Below are 21,483 nucleotides of genomic sequence, written 5' to 3' on the forward strand. Positions count from 1 at the left end.
TGTAAGCCGCCCTGAGTCTTCGGAGAAGGACGGGATATAAATGTAAATTTAAAAAAAAAATTGGAATGGTATACATGGAAGCAGAGGACTGGTTGAAACAAGTTTAGTCTTCTGTATGCCTTTGGGAAGCTGAGTCTGGGCGATCCCAAGAGAGCCAGAGAGGCTGCATTTTTGATACGGTGCTAAACCCAGGTTCAAAATAAGCTGGTTGAATGCATGTCAGTTAGTTGAGATAGAGAATTGGGTGTCTCCAAACCAGGTTCCTGCTTGGGTGGTAAATATAGAGAAGCGGATCCAAGAGGATACCATGGTTGATAGTATCGAAAGCTGCTGAGAGGTCAAGGAGAGTGAGAATGGTTGCACTACCCCATCAATCATTGACAAGTGCAACGGCTTGTTTCTATGCCATAACCAGCCCTGAATTCTGTGTCATGGTTCCAAACCAAGCCAGCAAAAGAAAAGGCCATATTGTGAGTAGAACAGGTCTCTTTACTGGAGTCTCAACTTGGCACGTGGTGAACAATAGAGTCAAAGCGGTTTTAGCCAGCATTACTGGCTTCTGCTAGCCAGCTGACTATATGGACCCATCACACTCCATCCTCCTGTTCCTGATTGCTTCCGGCTGGCTCCGGCAAGTACTCTTGCTGCAGCCCGGTTGCTCTCTGGCTGGCTCCAGCAAGTACTCTTCAGGTCTAGATGGCTTCTGAACCAACTGCAGCTGGCTTACCTTCCTGGCTCCTCTCCCCGCATGAGTCCCATCACCCATCTGTGGCCCCAGGCATCTCTCTCCTCCTACGCAAGTGTGTCAACTCCAAAACAGCGCATTGTGGCCACTTAGAACAGTGCACTGTCTTGGATGTTGACATCCTGATTGAAAGGGGTCCAGATAATCCATTTCCACAACCTTCCCCAAAGACAGGGGTTTGGTAAATTATCCAGGCAGGTGGGATCCAGTGATAGATTTTTAAGGAGGGGTGAACCAGGGCTTCCTTAAAAGCATCCTTCCCACTGTGCGATTTTTGTGTTACCTGTTATTCCCTGCAAGGCAAGGAGATCCGACCCTGACTAATCATTCAGTTCAGCATTGGCAAAATACCTGTTTTTTCCTTCAGCAAGCAAACAAAATGGCGGCAGAAGAAAGAGAAAGACTTAGGGGAGAGGACATGCACACAACAGCCACAACTGGTCAGTAGGTGCCAGGATTCCCTAGCCTCATCACGGTGCTTTGAAAACATGAGTCACAGGAAAACATTAGATTTGATATACTTTGTAAATATTCCTGCCAGGTTATGGAGGGAAAACAGTACTTTAAAACTGAAAAAAGTGAGGATCAGTTTAGCCTGTCTCAGTCATGGGCTGAGAGTAAGAGGAAAGCAACATCACAGGGCGTGGCAGGCTAGAAAAGGTGTCAGGTTATGTTCATGCCATGGTTAGATTCTAGTGGAGGAAGCCTCAGGAACACCTAGAAGCCTTTGGGATAGTTCTAACTTTTCACTGTTGTTTATAAACTAGGAATCCTTTCTGGATTAACTAACTAGGCTAGTGATGGCGAACCTTTTTGGCACTTGGAGTGCGTGCATGTGTGAGCTTTGCACGTGCACATGCATGCTCATCTGGGCTGCAACCCGGAATAGGAGGGCTCATGCGCGTGGCCAAAAAACCCCTTCTGGTTTCCAGCATGCGCATCCAGGCCAGCCAGCTAGTTTTCCGGGTTTTTTGGCATGCATGCATGCGTGACGTTCAACTGGACTGAGCCCATGCTCAACCAGGAAAATGGAAGACCAGCTCTTCCAGTTTCTGGCACTGCCGCACACAAAAAAAGCCAGCCGATCATCGTGCACGCATGCGCACCAGAAACCCAGAAAAAGAACAAGTGACACTGCGCGTGCCAGGTGACATGGCTCCACATACCACTTTGGGCATGCGTGCCATAGGCTCGCCATCACGGAACTAGGCCATTGCCGTTTCAGAATAGATTTCTTTGGATTCTTCCCCGATGAGTCAAATGAAAGAGATGTTCTCATAGTGTATGCTGTATTGTATTTTAAATGTAGATGTGCTGCAAATACGGCAAGCTATCTGGCTACATGGGGGAAATTCTACAAATGAAAGCCTCCTATGATTTAAAATGTGTGTGATACATTTGCTTTCCCTCTTTTCTTTCTTTCTTGTGTTTACATTGATAAGAATCAAGTTCCATCTAATTTCTCCCTTCATCCTCTTAATTGTTTCCTTTAAAGGTAAGAGAATCCAATGCTTCTTTTGCCTTTCTAGTGGAACAAAGCATTATAAAGCATTTCACTGTTAAAGGACGTATCCAGGATAAATATATATGAAGAGCACCTACACTGAAGCCTGGAGGACCACTTAACAAACTACAGTTTCCTGTTTCCAATTGCTTACATTTTGAAATTCAATAAGGCTGAGCTGACCCAACTCTCTTAGGCCCTTCCAAGCTTCAAAACAATTGCAGGAATCCATTTTTAGAACCTGGCTACAGAATCCATGATTGTATGATTGCCTTTTACAAACAGCTCTGTAACTAACACACATACGTGCACATCTCTCAGAGAAAAATGTACGTAGCACTGTTCCAAAACTTCCATGCTGGGGAAAAGAAAGAAGAAGATTTCAGTTACTAATTGCTGCCTTCAGGATAGCAGCCTTCATAATTTCCATGTCATTGAAAGCTGTACCTCAAGAAAAAAAGAAGAACGAAAAGAACAATATGATTAAGACTTTACGCGGTTGCCAGAGGACAACATTTTAATAATTACTTTTAGTCTCCAGCAGGGATGCTACAAGCACTCAAACAGGAAGGGGGAAGAATCCTTTTACAAATCTCCGATAAAATATGCTAACTAGAAATGTAAAAAGGAAGCTTATGGCTAAGCATGGGTACAAGCCTCCAAATAGCTCTTGCAGCCTCCAGAACTTAGCTCCCTTATACTAGGAGATGTAATAAGTACTGTAAGCTGTTACTTAGGATTATCTCCTCCCACATGTGAATTTGGCTCGCCGCTAGAAAAACAAATCCAACAGCTCTAGGTCTGCCCATATTCTTGACATAATTACATCACTGCCCTGCCATTGTAGCTTTTCATTTCCAAAACTGAAAAAAAAATAATCAAAAATTATGGTTTCCATTTCCTGAAGGTTTGCCAACACACTCTTAAAAGGCACTGCCTAAAGCACCAAGAGAGGCAAATATTCTCTCCTAAAGCAAATATATACACATACGTTTATTTATGTGATTGGACTTTCATCAAAACTTATTTTCCCCGTTCCTATTTGAAGGTTCCCCCCCCACACACACATACATTTGGTAACTTAAGTTATTTTTATTTTTTATTTGTATTTATTTATTTATTTATTTTGTCAATCATATATAAGATAACAGGTAAAAGTATAGCCATAATTTGGATACATGAAAAGAGTAAGTAAAAAGGAATATTAGGACAGGGAGGGTAGGCACGCAGATGCACTTATGCTCACTTCTTACAGACCTCTTAGGAATGGGGTGAGGTCAACAGTAGACAGTTTAAGCTTAAAGTTTTGGGGATTTGGGGAAGAAACTACAGAGTCAGGTAGTGCATTCCAGGCATTGACCACTCTGTTACTGAAGTCATATTTTCTGCAATCAAGTTTGGAGTGGTTTACTTTGAGTTTGTATCTATTGTTTGCTCGTGTATTGTTGTGGTTGAAGCTGAAGTAGTAATTGACAGGTAGGACATTGTGGTGGATAATTTTAGAATAGAATAGAATAGAATAGAATAGAATAGAATAGAATAGAATAGAATAGAATAGAATAGAATAGAATAGAATTTTATTGGCCAAGTGTGATGGGACACACAAGGAATTTGTTTTGATGCATATGCTCTCAGTGTACATAAAAAAAAGGGAAAAAAATACCTTCATCAAAGGTACAACATTTATAACACATATGATGGTCATAGGTTGCAATTTAACCCTTAATGATAGCAACAAAAAGTTGCAGTCATACAGTCATAAGTGGAAAGAGATTGGTGATGAAAACGATGAGAAGATTAATAGTAGTGTAGATTTAGTAAATAGTTTGACATTGTTGAGGGAATTATTTGTTTAGCAAATAATGTGATTATTATTTGATGTGAGTGATGGCCTTCGGGGAAAAAACTGTTCTTGTATCTAGTTGTTCCGTTGTGCAATGCTCTATAGCGTTGTTTTGATGGTAGGAGTTGAAACAGTTGTGAAGTTGTGAATGCTCCAACACTGGAAATTTTTAAGAAAATGTTGGATAACCATCTGACTGAGATGGTGTAGGGTTTCCTGCCTGGGCAGGGGGTTGGACTAGAAGGCCTCCAAGGTCCCTTCCAACTCTGATGTTATGTTATGTTAGTTTATGTCCAGGATGTGAGGGATCTGTAAATATTTTCACTGTAAATATATTCAAATATTTTATGTACTATGCTTTGGTCAGACTGAAGTCTGCGTAGTTCTAAGTTGTCTAAGCCCAAAATTTGGATTCTTCCAAATTTTATTCTTTCCAAAATTTATTCTTCCTGTAACTATTTTAGATAATTTAGATGACTGTTTGTTGGTCTTTAGAAATGTGTTGAATGTTGAAATGTGAAATAAGTTGCCCACCCATACCCTTAAATAAAATAGGGATATTTTACTTGCATCTTTACTTTACATTACTTGCATAATTCACTGCACAATTATTCCAGCAGCGGACAAGCTTTTTAAAGCCATCACAAAAGAATGTCACACTTTGGATCTTTAACAAGGTCCAGATATTCCTATCTATCTCTTCCATCTCTTCATTTGAATCAAATAGATATCCATAAAATATTCCTTCAATTGTCCCAAAGCAACTGGACTTCCTTGTTTTTCCTTGAAGATGTTTCACTTTTTATCCAAGAAGCTTTTTCAGGTCTGAGCTGAAGAAGCTTCTTGGATAAGAAGCAAAATATCTTCAAGGAAGAACAAGAAAGTCCAATTGCCTCTTGAAAATTTGGGACAACCATGGATGACTGAGAATCAACATAGACATTTTCCTTCAATTCTGAGAAAAGATGGAAGTCAGTGTGTACTATATGCACTGGACTTATGCACAAATCTTATGTTGAAGAATGTCAATAATGTGACTCATACATTCCTCTGAAATATGAAGCTTAAATAAATTCAAACTATGGATTACGAAACTGGCCTGTTTATTACTAATTTGTTTTAACTATACTTGACAGTCTGATTAGCACTCAGCTATAGCTGATAGAAATTTGAGAGCAACTTTCATCTGCTTTTCATTGATTGATTTGGCTTATTCCCATTATACTAAGGGCATCTTAGAATAGGCTCTGTACATGTATGATCTTGTGCTATTGTCTGTGTTCAGCACCAGAGTTGTTTGTTTGTTTGCCTTTATATTTATTCGTTTTTCCGAATCAGTTGCAACATGTCCTAAATTGCAACAACAACAATAAAAATAATAACAATCTGATGTTTCTATTTACAATTCTGAAGCTTTGGGAAATGTGGACAGGACACTTTGCACTGTAGATTCTTGACTCAGTCAGCTTCTGGCTTTTGGTACAAACCAGTATCCCCTTCTATCCTGCAGATGTTTAGCTGCTGTACTGCCTTGACAGTGTTGTGTCTCCTCCATCATAACAAGTCTTTGCATCTCCTCTTCCTAAATAGCAACCATTCCTGGACTGGGAGGCCCTGCTCACTATCACTCAGGCAGTGCACTCTACATGGGGCTGTCCTTGAAGACCACTTGAAAAAATGGTCCAGATTGTGGTAGCATATACAGTTCTGGGCACCCCATAATTTACTTATGTTAGACCAAAGATGTGTGAGTTATATTGGGCCCCTGTTTCTTTCCAGGTGAAATTCAAAGTGATAGTTAATACTTTTAAAGTATGATGTGGGGGTCAGGTTATCTATGGGACCACATCTCCCTGAGGTTATTTACTCATCCATATAGATTGGATAGGGTGGATTTCCTCCAGATTCCCTCTCTTAAATGTTTTCTGGTGGCACCTAGGAATCAAGCCTTTTCCATAGATCTGCCTCCTTCTTGCTTTTTGGATAGCCACAAAGGCTGGTTTTTCCCTCAGTTGCTCAGTTAGGGGGAAAGGAGAACACAGCATTTGTGGTTTAGTGATAGCAATTCCTGATTGATTGAGAGGGTTTTAATATTTTTGCATTTTGTTACCTATTTATTGTTATCCACCCAGAATAGAATAGAATAGAATAGAATAGAATAGAATAGAATAGAATAGAATAGAATAGAATAGAATAGAATAGAATAACAGAGTTGGAAGGGACCTTGCAGATCTTGTAGTCCAAGTCCCTGCCTAGGCAGGAAACCCTACACCACTTCAGACAAGTGGTTATCCAACATCTTCTTAAAAATTTCCAGTGTTGGAGCATTCACAACTTCTGGAGGCAAGTTGTTCCACTGATTAATTGTTCTAACTAACAGGAAACTTCTCCTTAGCTCTAAGTTGCTTCTCTCCTTGATTAGTTTCACCCAGTTTCCAGTTATTTTATGGGTGGCCATAGAAATCTTTAAATAAATTTTAAAGAAGAAGGGTACTAATTATATACCTTTGTACAATTGGCCAACTGGAAAGAAGAATTAATTTCTCCCTAGAATTTGGTTGGTGCTGTTAATCTGCCTTGGTGGCTTGCACAATTTTCTTTGACTGAAATGTATATACCTTGTTCAGATGAACTTTACATCTTAGGGAATACACGTGGGAATTAGGGATTTCTCACTCTATTCCCAGCTCCATGTGTGACTCACTAGGGACATCTTGCAAGGTTGGTTATTTTAATACAACGACCATGTTGCTTCACTGAAGAGTTTGCTTTCCCCTATACAATATTTACAAGACCAGACTCAGTAGAAATCAGAGGAAATCGAAATAATGCAAAATACTATAGTTTGATCTACCATTCCTCAGAAGATGAGAACATTTCTGCAAGTTGTCAGCTCAAACTTTTCAGCAGGGTTTTTAGCTTTCTGACAGTATAATAGGAAATTGGCATGAAGAATGAAGAGGCACGTTTTGGAAGCAAACTTTTAGAAAGATGCGTGATTTGATTAAAATATAGGCTTCACCAGGGGTGAAATCTATTTACCTTCCCTACTAGTTCGGAAGTGCACGTGCACACACAAAACTTCTGTGCATGCGCAAACCCTTTTGCGCATGTGCAGAGGGTAAAAAACAGGTTACTTCCTGGTTAAAACCAGGAAGTAACGACGACCAGGTGGGTGGATGGAGCCTCGCACTGCCATCACTACCAGTTCTCCTAACCATCTGCTGCCATTGCTACTGGTTCGGTTGAGCCGATCCGAACTGGTAGGATTTCACCCCTGGGCTTCACCAAAAATGAACAGCATACACCCCAAAGGATTTTTGGCTTTTTTTTTCCTGCGGCACATGAACACTTGGTTAAACTTGGTGTATCCCAGAATTCCTTTTAAAAATGTTTTTATGGCTGATATTTTATACTCACTTATATAACAAAGAGCCTGGTATATACAGCTTAACCTGTTTTGTTACTGTATATATCATTACATGCCTGGAATCTGATGAAGCAAGCCATGATGTGCAAAGCCTTATGCAATAATGAATGTATAATCTGTGAAGATTTGGTTAAAATTGGGGATTTTAATAGTCTTTTAAAAATTCCTGCTTTCAAGCAGACCCAATAGAATTTTCTGAATATTTGTACATAATAAAGCATACATTGAATTGTTAATTTATTATTTTTCCTCTGATATTGTTGTTTGATATATGCATTTATCCTTTCCAACATGGGGAAAGCATTCAACCACATCATCTTCCTATTTCACATCTTAAATGGTGCAACCCAGATGCAGAGATTTATGAATTCATCTTTCGTCCTTAGGCAGGCTCATCTCCCACTGTCATTGAAAACTATGCCTCTTGAATAGCCTGGGCTACACTTCTGTGATTCCTTATTTCTGTGGTACTAAATATGAAATAATGTAATTGCAATTCACGCTGAACTGAACCTTTCTCCTCCTTCTTGTTCTGTCATATGTGGGATGGAGAAAAATTAAAAGTCCAGCAAAAAAAGATGAAAAAGGAAAGAGATTCAGAAGAAATGTCACATTGTAGTGAGGCATGGAGGTTTGCCTTACAAGTTATCAAGGAGAGGAGTTCTCCCTCCCTCCCTCTCTCTCTCCTTTTCTCTCTCTCTCTCTCTCTCCCCCTCCCTCTTTCTCGCCTTCTAAAATATCTAGAATCTTCTCATAGCAGTGCAAGCATTTATCTGATAGGTTTGCAATTTTTCTGGAATGCCTATGTGAACAACACTCTCTAGTTATCTATGGAGATTCTCAGTCACTTAGGTCATGTTAAACATCAGGACTAGATTCAGCAGTCCATTTGCATTTAAAGGACACGGGATTCTTTTGAAGACAGCGAAGTCCATATTTTGGACAGAGAGGACTGCTGGTTTGAAAGAGGGGTTAAAGAGGCCATCTATATCAAAATTGAACAGCCCACTCTCAACAGAGGGGTAGGGATATGACATCATCTATCTCCAATCTAAAACACAGTCCTTTCTACAGTTTCAAGAAGGCTCCACACCAATTTACACCACTCAGGTGACCCTGATGACACAGATAAACCTCCAGGTGACTTTAACGACCTGCTAAAAGAATACAAATGAACAGCTGTCTGCAAAAACTATAAAACCTTCCATCCCTCATCGTCCAGTCAGAGCTGAAGAAGCTTCTTGGATGAGAAGTGAAATTTCTTCAAAGAAAAACCAGAAAGTCCAGTTTCCTCTTGAAAAAAGCACCTTTGGGACAACACTCTCTAGTGTACTTATATGGTAATTCCTTTGAGACTGCGTGGGAATTTTAAAAACTAAAAGAAGATAACCTCTTGGATATCTGGGAACACTTGTGTCTTTTACTCTAGGCTAATGTAATTTTTATATCTACTGTATATCTATGTCTATATCTATAGATCTATATCTATGTATCTCTATCTCTATCTACCATATTTTTCAGTGTATAAGATGCACCTTTTTACCCCCCAAAAGAGGGTGAAAATCTGGGTGTGTCTTATATGCCAAATGCCCGCTTGGCCTCCACCCTTTGGACATTTTCGGGCAGTTCCAGGCGGTGGGGATCTGGGCCGGGGCACAGCCTGTCCTGAAGAGGAACAAATCTCTTCAGGACACTTTGGGGGGGGATCTGCCCGGCAGCTTTGGTGAACAAGGCGGGCCCCACGGTTCGCGGCTGGTCACCCCTCGGGAAATCCTGATTCCAAAAGAAAGTGTTTTTGGGCAGCAGACCCACGATCCCCTTCCTGATTCCAAAAGTGGGGTGTGCAGAGACAAAAAAAGTGCTTCGCATTTTAGGCAGCAGACCTGGCCAGGAGGAAAGAGGTGAGTCTGCTGAGAAGGAGGACAAGGGTGCGCGGCTCTGTAATATGAAACGGGAACGAGCATTTTCAGGCGAAAGTGCTGCGATCCCCTCCCCGAATCCAAAACAGTTCCTGGTTTCCCACTGCACATTGCAGGGGAATTAGCCGCTGCCTGAAATGCGGCTCTGAAAATTGCATTGGGGAATCGGGCCAATGGCAGCGGTGACTGGAAAGGAAGGATGTTTCATGGCTCTCACTCGGCTCGGCTCGGCTCGGCTCCTGGGCATAGAGAGGGCTTAGGTGGTAGCGGCAGCAGTGGCTCCTCACGTTGCTGGGGAGTGACGTCATCGCAACCATTGTCTGGCCTGAGCTGCCTGCTGGGTGGTCAGATGGGTGACCAGCCACAAACCGTGAAGCCCTCCTTGTTTGCCAAAGCTGCTGGGCAGATTTCCCCCCGCCCGACCATCCTGAAGAGATTTGTTCCTCAGACTGTGCTCCGATCCTCCCCCCAGAACTATAGGTAGGAAGATGGGGGCATCTCGGGAGCAGAGCAGAGCCTTTGGTGCCAAGTCCCTTTTCTGCCCTCATGAAAATCATCCCCCACCCCACTCATTTCAGTTAAACACATGTAGAGTTATAGATTTTTTTTAAAACAGATAATTGTGCTGCTCGTTATCAATATTCAAGTGGAAGTCTGGATATGGCTGATCTTGATGCTGGTGGGCAGAGGCAGAATTCTTTTTTTTTCTTGTTTTCCTCCCCAAAAATTAAGGTGTGTCTTATAGGGCCTCTGGTGGCTCAATGGACTAAGTCTGTCTGTTATTAACACAGCTGCTTGCAATTACTGCAATTTCACGTCCCACCAGGCCCAAGTTTGACTCAGCCTTCCATCCGTTATAAGGTAGGTAAAATGAGGACCCAGATTGTTGGGGGCAATAAAGTTGACTTTGTATATAATATACAAATGGATGAAGACTATTGCTTAACACAGTGTAAGCCACCCTGAGTCTTCGGAGAAGGGCGGGATATAAATGCAAATAAAATAAAAATAAAATAAAATAAAAAATATACTCCAGTGCATCTTATAATCCGAAAAATATGGTATCTCTATCATCTATATATATTAAATTTTGCCCATAAAAGAGGCAGAGAATAAATGTTTCACAAGGAATGAAGAGTTTCTCAAATAGGAAATAGGAGCTGACCCAGCACTAGTTGCAATTAGTATCAGAGACCTATCATTTATTTCACATAAAAGAAAAATGGTTTTTGTTCTAATCTATTTTACCAAGATATTATAAAGACAAAATGGGATGATGACAATTAGATACACTGTACATACTTCTGGAAGTAAGACAGGTTACAAATAAAACAAATGATTCTTTCCAAAATATGCATATTTTTCTTTTAACTTTCTGCATAACTAAGATTCTTCCTTTCCCCCCTTTTTCCTTACTTCCTTGATGAGCTTTGTCAGGAAATTGTTATTTGCCTAACTAGTTGACCAGGCAATATATAAACTAACCATGTATGTTTGTAGAAAGGCATGATATTGATTTAAGGCTGTGCTGCATCATGCAAGCATACTGATTGGTTGAGCTCTGTAGCCAATGTATAAAAGGACTACTAAATTATGGCTTGTGGGGAATCTACAGGGATGCTACAGCATTGTAACCTAATGACATGCTGCAACTGTATATTTGAGCTTTATGATCGTTGCTTGATCATGGATAGTTACTGATTCCTCAATATTTACTGACTGTTGTGAATTGAACTGTGTTTTGCCGAACTGAAAGAAGACCTTGTTTGTTGTGCAAGTCTACGTTGGTAAGAAGACTTGATATTCGTAACATCCCTGACTGGCTTTATATGTGTATGACCTGGATTGTTTTTGGACTATGTCTTTGCCTTTTCCCTAAAAGTAAAGGAATATCAAACCTCAGTTTGTTTTGCAGGTGACTATTATTGTATACAACCAGTCTCAGTCGTTTTCATGTGTAGGGTACTCTGCTCAACAGTCCACAACCTTGGTTGTGAACCCAGATTACCCTTAACAAGCTTGATTAGCTTACTGAGTTCCTTAGATGAAACATCCTTCAGTAACTACTTTCTCTTCTACATAGATTACGCATGTACTTCTCTAATGTGAAGCACATTATTTTCTCCTATTATTTTTAGGTTAGCACATGAGAAAAAGATAGAACAATCTCTCAAGAGAGGGGGGAAAAAACATGACAGTTGTTGATGTTTTAAGGGTTTTAAGGGGACAAAGCTGCTCTGCAATTTTTCATAAGTTTGGAGGCCTGTGTTGTTTTGTTCCAGAAGGGAAGTTTTATACGCATGTTGAGAAGAGAGATTGATCAAATGGACCTACAATCACCATCTCCCTATTTCCTAGCTGAGGGCTTCCTTCGGTGTGCCAAGACCACTTCTTTATATTTGTCAGAGCTTCACCCTGGGCTCAATAATAAATCTCTTCTCTAGGAATTCAAAGCCTCATTTGGGAATTACCAGCAAAGAGTCAAGGACAAATCTCAGATAGATACATTACCATTATTGCAGATATGAGAATGCTTAATAATTAAGATCATCTTGATTGCAAAAACCAAGTAATAAAGTCCTTTATTTATAACAGCCCCAGGTTTTAAATTTTGTCCGTTCATTCCATCCTCAGCCTTAGATGTGGAAAGCATCTCTGCTGTGTTGCAATAATGGCTTTCATACTTTTTTTTCAGCTTTACTCCTGACAAGGCTGGCTCTGAATCTCTGTAATGGGCTGCAAGAATAAACTTGGTGGACAGAGGAAGACCTGAGACTAGATATTTTGATTTGGGGGGTGGGGGGAGGTACACTCTTTTCTGTTGATCCCAACATGAAAGAGGTGAAAAGGATAATAATTAGTGGTTTTGATTAGCTGAGAAAATCTCTATGTCATGTCTATCAATATTGGTACAACTATTGATTTCTTCCTCCACTATCATTCAACTTCGATTTGCAAATCACAATATTTTGTTATTGTTTCTAGCTGTTTTCCTTCGATTTGTGGATGGCCTAATATTGTAATATCAATGAACCAGACTTTTTTCTTTTCCACAGTAGTGATGTCAGGTGTTTTGCGAGCCAGATGTCTTCCTGTTTGGATCCAAAGGTTCCCCAGGATCTTGACCTGTTCATTTTCAAGAACTTTGTCAACTTGGTGTTCCCAGTGATTTTTGCTGCATTCAAAACCAAACTTCTGACAAAGCTTCCAATGTATGATTTTGACAAGTCGATCAGATCATGATGTTGTAGATAATCAGTCTGTGAAATTTTGCTGTGGGCACTGATAAGATGATCCACTATTTCATCTTTCTCATTGCATAAGCAACATTTGCTGTTGCTACTGACATGTTGAATTTTTACTTTCATGGTATTAGTCTGCAAGGCTTGTTCTTGAGCAGACAAAATGAACCCTTCAGTTTCTTTCTTCAGCATCCCTGATCTCAACCAGCTCCATGTTACCTGACTTTCTTTTAATATTCTTCAGGTATTGACTGAGGTCTATTGACTAAGAATAAGGTCCTGGCTTCTGAATATAAGCAATTCAATAACTGTGCCGGCTTCTTCTACTACCAATTCCCCCTTGTTTGCCTTTACAATTTGATTTACTTCAGGCAAGGCTGCTGGCCCTAGTTACTCAACCAGCAGCCCATTTTTCACCAAATGTTCAACACCTAGTACTGTCCTTGTAATGTGCATGATGACTGAACTGTGTTTCTGTAAATTACACCTAAATAGCACTTTTGTCCAATCAAATATTGTCAAGTTGAAATAGACAATAATTCAAACTGATGAATATTTTTTGGTAATTTTTAGCAGGCAGAATATTATTAAGATTTGTCTTCATATTTGCTTTTGGTACAATTAGGCCAAGCATATCAAGACAAGCCATCTAAATTCTATTTCTAATGCCATGAGAAAGTGCATTCTGTCTAAAATATGGAATATTGGAATATTGCATTCAGTTTTGGTCGCCACAACGTAAAAAAGATGTTGAGACTCTAGAAAGAGTGCAGAGAAGAACAACAAAGATGATTAGGGGACTGGAGACTAAAACATACGAAGAACGGTTGCGGGAACTCGGTATGTCTAGTTTAATGAAAAGAAGGACTAGGGGAGACATGATAGCAGTGTTTCAATATCTCAGGGGTTGCCACAAAGAAGAGGGAGTCAAACTATTCTTCAAAGCACCTGAGGGTAGAACAAGAAACAATGGGTGGAAACTGATCAAGGAAAGAAGCAACTTAGAACTAAGGAGAAATTTCCTGACGGTTTGAACAATTAATCAGTGGAACAACTTGCCTGCAGAAGTTGTGAATGTTCCAACACTGGAAATTTTTAAGAAAATGTTGGATAACTATTTGTCTGAAATGGTGTAGGGTTTCCTGCCTGGGCAGGGGGTTGGATTAGAAGACCTCCAAGGTCCCTTCCAACTCTGTTATTATTATTATAAAATATTTTATTTCATGGTTGAATGATATAGTCCAATTATGGGATATCCTTGGTTCTTCTGCATCCCTAGTATAGAATTCTGCAGAATTTGAAAATCTTAGAAAACCACCTTGAAAAATTCAGACATAATAGTTTTCCGTTTCTTTTTTCATGACTCCTATGTGAATTTCCTATGAAAGAACGGCCTCTCAGTATGATAATTTCACATTTGTCCAATAAACATGGCATTTCATTTTTGTCTATGTTGTATTTGGCTAAATATTTTTAAATAGGTATACCTGGGAATATCTGGGAACTCCTGGGAATAACCTTAGAATTTGTTGTAAGCTCATCTTCTCGTTGTGTCTCATTTTGATGATGGATGATTTCACTGTGGTAGCAAAAATGCAGATATGTAACAAAATGTTTAAGTTAACCATGAAATTCTCAAACAGGAAATCTTAATTTAGCAACATTTCTGGAAGTGTTTCCATTGAATTCAGAAGCTCTCATCTTGCACTTTAAATATGAATTTCAGTTGCACTCTTTGATTTGATTTTTAAAGCTTTCTGAAAGTAGGGTTCCATTCACTTACAATAGATCTGTCAGTCAAATGGATTTTTTTTCCCAGCCCCCCAAAGATCAAGGAGAACTCTTTACTGTGGATGTGTAATTCTGATCATATGACTGCTAAAGTCTACTCATGCTGAAATCAATGACTATTTTAAAACATTAAACATTTGGCATATAAAATTCATGATGCCAAGATTATAGCAAATCTTGGTGAAAGACCTCAGAATGGTTTGTTTAAAAGGGGCAATGATACAGTATTATTTTCTGCATTATTGATTGTTTTATCAATTTAGGCTTAAATAGTGTAAATATCAGCGGCGGGTTTCAAAACCCATCGCTATCGGTTTGTTCAGGGGCATGCACGCATTTGCACACACGATGCTTCTGCACATGCGCAGAAGCTTCCAGGCGGGTGGGCGGAGCCTCTCGCCGCCACCACTACCAGCAAACCAGTAGCAACTCACAATTGGTAAATATTAATATTTATGGAAAGCAAAACTAAAAATGATCACACTTCATTTATATTTAAATATTCTCAAAAGTGCTTATTATGGTACATATTATAACCATGATTATAACAAATTTTCTATACATATTTGGGGTCTTTTCAAATAATGCGTCCATTCTTGACTAATGCTCTTGATCTGATTAATGGAATTAATCAAATTGACTAATCATTGAAAATCAGAAAACCCTAAATGCATTGGGTTTTTTTTAATAACACCGATTTCAAATTTCTTAAAACTGCTCTGCTTTTCTACTAATATGTAACATAATACTTACTCCATTTCCACTTTTATCCATGGGCAGGATTCCTCGTTTTTTTATCACTGTAATAATATGACACTTTCTGGTTCCTGATACCAAGGTGCTGTAAAACACTAAACATTGTGTTGCAAAATTGATTTTATTTTTACTACTGAATTTTACATGATAAGTTTTCTACAGAATAAAAATACATAATGTCTTAAAAACTTTTTTATTTACCTTTTCAACACAGTCATACTGTTTGTCTGAGGTTTCCACAGAATCTGAGAACAGTATTATCTGTATATTTCATTGTTTTTATGCTATGTCACATTAAGAAAAAATGACATTTTATTAAAATTGCATTTATCTATAGTCTTATATCGCAGAGCAAAGTATTATTGTATCAAATAATACAAAAGAACTGGATTTGTATAAGGGTTATTTTTGTTGTATTCAAAGAAAGCGTGCTGCTAAAAGGTTAAAATTCTAATGAGGGAGAATGAAGGGACAACATTCCCAATTGTGACTTTACAAAGTAGAAAGTCATCAATTGAAACATGTTTTTTCTCTCCCAGAAATGGAAGGACAAATCTTACCGTCATTGTCATCCGGTTTTCTTTTCTGGATGCGTATAGAGTCAAACTTGGGACACATCTCTTTTATTTTCTTCTCCATAGTCTTTTGCAGTTCTTTTTGCTTTTGGTTCTCCTCTGCTACTTCCTATAAAAAGAAATTCATGAAGCACAATCAAAATTAACTTTTAACGCATTATATCAGTGATGGGAAACCTTTTAGACACCGAGTGCCCAAACTGTGCACGTGCATGCCCAAATTAAAAGTTGTGCGTGCGTGTGTGAACACGTGCATGCATGGATATATGTACGCATGCACATTTATTTATTTTTTTTATTTGCATTTATAACTCGCCCTTCTCCGAATACTCAGGGTGGCTTACACTATGTCAAGCAATATTCTTCATCCATTTGTATATTATATACAAAGTCAACTTATTGCCCCCAACAGTCTGGGTCCTCATTTTACCTACCTTATAAAGGATGGAAGGCTGAGTCAACCTTGGGCCTGGTGGGACTTGAACCTGCAGTAATTGCAAGCAGCTGCTGTTAATAACAGACTGTTTTAGCAGTCTGCGCCACTCTAGGACCCTGCACGTGCTCAGCAGAGACCTGGAGACCAGCTGGCTGGTGGGAGGTGGGGCATCCCAACACCGGCAGCATGGCAAGAGGTAAGATCTTTTTCTTTCATGAACTTCTGTTTCGTCATTTGCAGGGAAACGGAGATCTGACCTGGGGTGATGGCACTAGTGCCAGCAGAGAGGGCTCTACATGCCACTCTGGCACGCGAGCCACAGGTTCGCCGTCACAGCATTATATAATCTTACTTATTGAGGCTGTTCTAATTTCTTATTATCATGTAAAATAGTTACGATTTTCAGTTTATCTATCTCTTTGTGGACTTTCTGGATTTCCTCTTTTAGTTTTCTACATTCCTCGTAGTTTTCTGGTTTTCTTTCTTTTCTTGTGCCATCACTACTAGCTCCTTGTTCATTTACAGCCTGGGGAAAGGATCAGAGAAGAGAAGAGAATAAGTGGCTATAAATTATTATTTTATTTTATTATTTTATTAGATTTTTATACCTCCCTTCTCCCGAAGGACTCAGGGCGGTGTACAGCCGAAATAAAATACAGAGTATATACAATTAAAAGAAATTAAAAGAAACTATTAATAAATGGCCGATAATTTAAAAATTTACAAATATTTAAAATCTCTAAAACCCCAATTTAAAATCAACTATTTATGCCAGTCCTGCTTGAGTGAATAAGTATGTTTTTAGCTCACAACGAAAGGTCCGAAGATCAGGCACTTGACGTAAGCCAGGGGGGAGTTCGTTCCAGAGCGTCGGTGCTCCCACAGAGAAGGCCCTACCCCTGGGAGCCGCCAGCCGACATTGTTTGGCGGACGGCACCCTGAGAAGGCCCTCTCTGTGAGAGCGTACGGGTCGATGGGAGGCATACGGTAACAGCAGGCAGTCTCGTAAGTACCCGGGTCCTAAGCCATGGAGCGCTTTAAAGGTGGTAACCAGGATCTTGAAGCGCACCCGAAAGACCACAGGAAGCCAGTGCAAACTACGGAGCAGTGGTGTTACGTGGGAGCCTCGAGCGGCTCCCATTACCACTCGCGCAGCTGCATTCTGGACTAACTGTATACAGATGATATTACTTCATTGGGTAATGAAATGTCTGCAAGAAAACAAACAAGCTCAGAGAACACCAAGGGCCACACAGTGTAACTTCTCTATCTGATTGAAAATGAATACATTTCCTTCACCTTTTCCTTAAATATATTATAGCTGTGATTAACAGTAGTTGCTTTCTCATCACCTAGAATCATAGGGCTGGAAGGGATTTTGAAGGTTTTCAAGATGAACACCTTGCCCAAAACAGGAATTCTTATACCATCCCGGACAAACGGACATCCAATCTTTTCTTGAAGACCTCCAGTGATGAAGCACCCACTTCTCTGGAAGACAAGCTATTCCATTGAGTAATTGGTCTCCCTGTCAGGAAATTTCTCCTTAATTCCAGATAGGATCTCTCTTTAACAAGCTTCCATCTGTTGCTTCTTGTCCCTCAGGTGCTTTTTAGGATAAGACAACCCCCTCATCTCTATGACTGTCACTCAGGTATTGGAAGATAGCTATCAGGTCACCCCTAGGTCTTCTCTTTATTAGGCTAGACACAGCTAGTTCCATTAACAAATCATTGTATGATTAGCCGTGAGACCTCTTTGTCACCTTAGTTGCTCTTCACTGTGTTCTTTCTAGATTCTCAGCATCTCTTTTGTATCATGGCAACCAGAATTGGACACAGTATTCCACATGTGTTCTACATGAGAAACTCTTCCATACTTCCACCTCTCACAATAATAGACAACATAGTATCAACACTAAAGACCTTCAAATTTCTAGGTTTTACCATATCACAAGATCTAAAATGGACAGCTAACATCAAAAATGTCATCAAAAAAGCACAACAAAGAATGTTCTTTCTGCGCCAACTCAGAAAGCTCCAACTGCCCAAGGAGCTGCTGATTCAGTTCTACAGAGGAATTATTGAGTCTGTCATTTGCACCTCTATAATCTCTTGTTGGTTTTGCGACCCAACAAGACAGACAGAGACTTTAGAGGATAATTAGAACTGGAGAAAAAACAATTGCTACCAACCTGCCTTCCATTGAGGACCTGTATACTGCACAAATCAAGAAGAGGGCTGTGAAAATATTTACAGACCCCTCACATCCTGGACATAAATTGTTTCAACTCCTACCCTCAAAATGATGCTATAGAGCACTGCACAGAATAACTAGACGTAAAAATAGGTTTTTCCTGAATGCCATCACTCTGCTAAACACATAATTCCCTCAATACTGTCAGACTATTTACTAAGTCTGCACTACTATAAATCTCATCATTCCCATCACCCATCTCCTTCCACTTATGACTGTATGACTATAACTTTGTCGCGTGTATCCTTACTGTTGTGTCCTGCGTATCAGCCAATCCAAGCACCGCTCGGTCTGATTGGCTGAGACGCAAGCAACAGAAGAAGCGGGAAGCTGGGAGCGTTATGATTGGCTCCCCATCTGACAGCTCGCAGTTGCTGAGGAGGAAACACGTTCGTTCCTGTCAGAGTTAGTTCTGTTCGTGTGTGTTGGAGCACGGTTCGTGCCTGTTGAAGAGTTTGCTAACATTAAAAAGAATAGTTGTTGATTCAATCGCCTCCGTGTTTATTGAACATAACACTGGCGACGAAGGTTTGTGGATTTCCGAGCCATCGTGTAGCTACTTCGTCTCGTCATGTCGACCCTGATGCCCACCTTCGCCCGCTCGTCCCTCCACTGACTCATGGGACGCCTACTTGGAGAGATTCAACTGTTTCCTGCAGGCAAACGACTTATCGGACATCTCCAGCGCCGGAAGCGTGGCTATTTCTTAAGCTCTTGTGGCAGCGGTTTTCAACGCCGCCGATCGCTTGCAGCGCCTCAGCCGCTATGCGAATTGTCCTGGGAGGTTTTGCTCGATAAACTCCGAGGGCACTATGCTCCAGCGCCTCCCGACGCCCGCCGCCACCCTTTTCGCCGTTGTTTCCAATCTGATTCTGCTACGATTAATGACTTCGTATCCTCCCTGAGGACTGCTGCTTTACACTGCGAGTTCCTGGACCTCGAGAACATGTTGTTAGACCAATTCGTCTACGGGGTCAAGGACTTAAAGCTCCAACGCCGCCTCCTTGCTCGGAAGGACTTGACTTTCCAACTGGCCATGGATGAAGCGAGAGCGGCCGAAATGGCCGAAAAGTCAGCTGCGGAGCTTCACGGTGCCGACCGGGAGCGATGAGCGAGCGGCCGAAATGGCCGAAAAGCCAGCTGCGGAGCTTCACCGGTGCCGACCGGGAACGATGAACGAGAGCCGTTCTATCCATTTTGGAGACACGGCCCAAGAAACCTCGTCGGGGGAAGAAGCTGAGGTGAGCCGCCTCAACCTTACATCGAAACGGGCAAGCCTCCCTGAGAGTAAACGCCCCAACGCTCCCAACCCCGATGCCTTGGCTGTGGCGGTGAGCACGCGAGAGAGGACTGCAAGTTCAAGTCCGCCGTTTGTCGCCGTTGCGGAAAGCGCGGCCACCTAGCCAGGGTTTGCCGGGCTACTCTGCCAGTCCAGGATGTCGGCCGCAGTCCGGTCCAATCGCGGGGACAATCCAAGACGCTTGCACCGCGCCAAAGAGAGTATGCCACTGTGGCCCATTTTGAAGATGATGACCCTGTCAGCTATGCAGCTTCCGCGCCCTCGTCCGACAAGATCTACATCACCGTCAACTTGGAGGGGCGCTGCACTATGGAGGTGGACACGGGTCGCCCCGGTCACTTATCGCTTGGTCTGCACTGCAGCGACTTCACCGAGTGTCTCCAAGGCCAGCCTGAAACCCCGCGCTGTCACATTGAGAGACTACCAGGGGGGGGCTATTCCTACTGTAGCGGTTGGAAAATTCCGGGTGGCATATCATGGCTTCAATGACCACCTCCCACTAATTGTGGTTAAGGGCGACCGGCCTTGCCTTTTGGGGCTCGACTGGTTCACCGCCTTGGGCCTGCACGTCGCCGGGGTCCACAACACACGCCTGGATGTCACCTCCATGCTGGCTGCCGAATTCTCAGATGTTTTTGATGAGAGCCTGGGTAAATATCGGGGGTCCCCATTTCCTGAACTTAGATCCCCAGGTGGCGCCCATACGGCTCAAACCAAGACGGGTTCCCTGGCATTGAGACCAAGGTGGATGAGCAGCTTGACCGCTTAATAGCCCAAGGGGTTTTAATTCCGATAGACCACGCGAAATGGGAAACCCCTATTGTCATTCCCCTTAAGCCAGATGGATCCGTGAGGATCTGTGCCGACTACAAGGGGACTATTAATAAAGCCCTACAGGCAAATCCTTACCCGGTGCCGGTAGTCCAGCACCTCCTCCACTCCCTGGGAAAGGGCCGCATCTTTGCTAAACTGGACATGGCCCAGGCTTATCAACAGCTCCCGGTGGATGACGAAACAGCATTGGCCCAAACGATCGTCACCCACCGGGGAGCTTTTAAATGCACGAGACTTCAATTCGGGGTCAGTGTAGCGCCAGGAATATTCCAGGGTATCATGGAGCGCCTGCTCCATGAGATTCCGGGGGTGGTCCCTTACTTTGATGACGTAATAGTCTCGGCCAGGGATATGCCAGAGCTTGTCACCAAAGTAAGGGCGGTGCTAAACCGTTTCCGTCAGGCGGGGTTGAGACTGAAGAGGGAAAAGTGCAAAATTGGAGTCCCACGGGTGGAATTCTGTTTTTGGTGGATGCCCATGGCATCCACCCCACTCCTCCAAGGTAGCGGCAATCCAAAATGCCCCAACCCCACCTGCAAGGCAGAGCTCCAGGCGCTCCTGGGGCTTAACTTTATGCGGTGTTTCTGCCTAACAAAGCAACTGTGGCAGAACCGCTACACCGATTACTAGACGCAGACGCACCCTGGGTATGGGACCGAGCGGCAACAGCTTTTGCCGCTGTCAAACGCCTCCTCACCTCGTCCGCTGTCTTGGTACAGTATGACGAGACCTTGCCTCTCTCACTAACAGGCGACGCTTCGCCTTGTGGTATTGGCGCTGTTCTCAGCCATGTCCTCCCAATGGGATTGAAGCCCCATAGCTTTCATCACAAGACCCTATCCCCAGCTGAAC

This window comes from Ahaetulla prasina, chromosome 3 (genome assembly GCF_028640845.1).
Source record: "Ahaetulla prasina isolate Xishuangbanna chromosome 3, ASM2864084v1, whole genome shotgun sequence".
NCBI lineage: Eukaryota > Metazoa > Chordata > Lepidosauria > Squamata > Colubridae > Ahaetulla > Ahaetulla prasina.